This window comes from Manacus vitellinus, unplaced genomic scaffold (assembly GCF_001715985.3).
Source record: "Manacus vitellinus isolate BGI_N305 unplaced genomic scaffold, ASM171598v3 scaffold_45_pilon, whole genome shotgun sequence".
Lineage (NCBI taxonomy): Eukaryota > Metazoa > Chordata > Aves > Passeriformes > Pipridae > Manacus > Manacus vitellinus.
Window position 1 is genome coordinate 5,164,877 of NW_021940571.1, and position 3,945 is coordinate 5,168,821.

Here is a 3,945-nt window from a genome sequence, read left to right on the forward strand (position 1 = left end):
ACTTTTCCACAATCAATTTTTGTCTCCAGCAAGTATAAACTTATACTGAAAATAATATGTTTTAAAGTTTCAAAAGTTTAAAATTAGTGCTGTGATGAAATTTTACTGCAGTAAAACTGGGATTATGACACCAGTGGGAAGGAATGGTGTTAGTGCATGTTTAAACAGAACCAAGTCCTGGATGTTTGTGTAGTGCTAGACCAAGGCAGCTCCCCACCAAAACCTCTGATTCTTACTGACTCCTTCATCCTATTATAGCTTACTCAGTGAACCATTTAATTAGAGATAAACCTTAATCTGTCCTGTGGATTTAGGATGTGTCACTTGGCATGACAAGGAAATGCCTGGCAGGGGACCTGCCACATTTGTCCCCCAGCAGTGTGACTAGTTAGGAATCTGTAATGGCTCTGAAAATGTGTAAGAATGAAGGGAAGAGTGTCTTGTTAAGGTTTTTAGTTCTAATTCCTTACCTATTGCAGTGATGTGGGGGATGAAGATGATTTCAGAGGACAGGGGTTGACACGTGTTTTTGTACGTCCTTCTCCTGTTAACTCACGTGGCTGTTGTTACCACTGCCATCACTTCCTGCCAGCACTGGCACTGCAGGGCTGGGCTTGTTTTCCATGTCAGAGAAAGGTGAGCTGACTTTCTGGTAAGCAGCAGTTCTCAACATAGATTTCTCTGCTGAGTAGCAAAGGTCATGTTTTTCATCACAGGTAGCATGGCATGTAATTGCAGAGGTGTAGTTGGGCAGAGGGCATGTAACTGTTCCAGAGAGGAGAGCAGCCCTGTGGCTGTGCTTTCCAGATGTAGTTTTCCATCCCCTCAGAGCACAGCTCTGACTGAGCTTTTTGTCACCAAAGATGCTATGATCACTTAAATCTTCCTTCACAATCTAACACCTGTCTTAGGTATCAGATTCCCACCAGAAGACACTTGAATGCTGTTAGTTTGGGCTTTGCTACTCCAGCTGATTAACTGACTGAGAGAGCACAGTAAGCAATTGCTGTGTCCTCTCCCCTTCCTGAAGGGAAAGGGAAGTCCCTGCCCACCTCTGCAGCCTCCCAGTAAATGTGTGGGACACTGCCATTCTCTGCTTCAGGAGATGGGTCGTGAACAGCCTCATCCTTCCAAGTCTCCCGAGGCTCAAGAAGCCTCCAACCAGCACAGAGTTAACTTTACACTGTGGTCCTCATCCCTGCACATGTGCTGGACAGATCACATCTTGGCTACTAGGGATTGTTCATTCCTTTGAGGTCCATGGGCCAGATTCTGACGTTATGTTTTGCTGTTAGTTGCAACCATCTCGTATCCGTGAGTTTGTTGTGATTTATACTGTCATGGGATCAGCATCAGGATCTATTTGTCAGTGCAATACCCTTTTGGCCTATGGTGTTACATAAACAACAGCAATGGTCTTCCTGGCCCAAAACACACCTATGAAATAATTTATTCAGACCTAATGCCCCAAGCAGTGGATTTGATAAATAGAGCTGGGAATATATGTGCCTGTGCATGCCACACTCATGTCCAATAATGCTGCAGCAATAGCACTCCAGATCTAACTTTGGATCTCTCATTTTTACTTAAGAAAGTACTTAATCTTTTGCCTGTTAATGTAGTGTATATATTTTAAGCTTTTTTATTACTTTTGTCAATTATATAGGGGCACTTCCAAAAGTGTCCTGTCCTTCATGAGTGCTTGTTATGAAATCTCTCTTTAAGAGAATTAGTATCATAGAAAGGTTTGAATTGGAAGGAACCTTCAAGACCATCTCATTCCAACAGCCCTGCCATGGGCAGGGACACCTACTAGACCAGGTTGCTCAGAGTCCCTCTCAACCTGCCTTCCAGGGATGGGGCATCCACACAGAGCTTCTCTGGGCAACCTGTGCCAGTGCCTCACCACCCTCACAGGGAAGAATTTCTTCTTGACCTCTAATCTAAACCTGCCCTCTTTCAGTTTGAAGCTATTCCCCCTTGTCCTAACACTAGTATTTTTAGCTTTCAAACCTGGGATTGTCACCAGGCACATCCCAGCAAAGCACTGTGGTGTTACCCACCAAATGAATACAATTAGTTTCACTAAGGTGCCTGGGTCCAAGACTCCGCGGTGGTTTTTTTCTTGATGTAAATGGTTTCTATGTCATTGTTTTGATCATTATTTGCAGTGCTGCAACTCAGAATTTCTGTTTCATGGGAAAGTCTGACACTTCAACAGTTCTGTTTATCTTAGAGTGAAAGGTTTCGGTTAAAGAAAAGTTCTTAAAGACTTCATTTTGGAGTAATTGAAATGACTTTATCATTATAATAACATATGTATCCACTGTAAGGCCTATATGGCTATGTTTCTGGGAGTGGAGTGTAAAGACTGTCACTCAGGAAACACTCTTAAATCCTTCAGTTGGGTGGTACCTGCACCATCTTGAATGTGTTTCTTTTTAGATTAACAGCTGTGAATTCAGAGGGAGTCTGAGAGAGCTCAGGGAGTAGCCAGGTTAGTCAGGGTTAGCCACACTGTCCAGAGGTTAGTAAGCAAGAAACACGTGACAGTAAAGCCCGTGCAGGACTGGAAGAACTTGAATTACTTATGCAGATTGCTGGGTTATCAGTTAGTTGAAGCAAAGCTGAAAGGAAACCTTGGCCTTGGTGAATATGTGAGTCATATCATGGTGGTGATCAAAAATACACGTGCTTTATGTTATAGAAGGTATTGCATGAATGTCATGCAAACATTATATTGTGTATATTGTATATTGTGAATTTTGTGTATCTGGGTCTTTGGTGGCCAGTTTTTATTTTCAGTGACAACTAACTACAAAGGCATTTATTTGCCTTATGTCCTGCAAAATGGGTCATTATAGAGCAGGGAGCAGAAATTCCCCATACCTGCTGCCAAAGAGAGTATTAAAACAGCTCTGTGGGCAGATTGCCACAAGAATAGAGTCTGAATAGATCTGGCATTGATTATAGAGGGCAAATTTTGCCATGTGCAAGATGTTTTCTTGGGCCTGTACAACTCAGTAAACAGAAAGGGCCCAAGGAAGAATAGAAAGTGAAGCAGTCTCTTGGGTCAATGTGTTTTAGTTTCATCATTCCTACTCCAAAGTTGTGTAATATTTAACTGAAAAAAATATTTAGAACTGTTACAATATTTAACTAAAAGCGAACTGCAGTGTGCTTCATCGAGCAGTATATTTACTCTTGGGGCTAAGGTTTTTGCTTTTCCTCACTCAAATTTTCAAGTTAAACTCAAGCTGACATCGATTTGCAAAAATCAAGTATCACAAGTACTTGAGTGTCTGGGAATAAAACTCATAACAAACACTTCCCTGGCTTCTTTAAAGCAGGATTTCCTTATTTACTTGGGAAGGAAGCTGGAAAAGATTTCTGACAATAAATACATAATGCAAAAAAATCTTAAAGTGGAAAACATAGCATTTTTAAAAAAAAAAACCACAGTGGTTTAGAGCTACTTATTGCTACACACAACCAAATTGCTTGTTCTGGGCAACCTACAGAACTTGTGTTTTCCCATTAACTTTTAGCTAGCCCTGAGATGTGAGTTAATACAGGAGTACTCCACCAAACAAACCCTGCAGACGTTTTCATATCTTAGCAAGCAAAACATTCCCAACCTGTGCTTTCAGCTTTGTTTGGTCATTACTCTTATTTGTCTGAACACCACAACAGTATCAGCAGATTAACTACTGCTCTGGTTACACAGAGTTGTTATGTGATTTATTAACTAGAAAGGCAATTCAGGGAATGCAAATAAAGGCCATCTGAAACAAAATGTAAGATGTCAGCACTTAGAAGGATTCAGATTGCACAGAGGTGCTTTGAGCCCATCAAAGCCTCATCCTTCGTTGTTCCAGCTGTCTCCTCAGACCAGAGTGTATAGGATTCAGGAACCCCTGCCATTTCAGGTGGAGCTTCCATGTG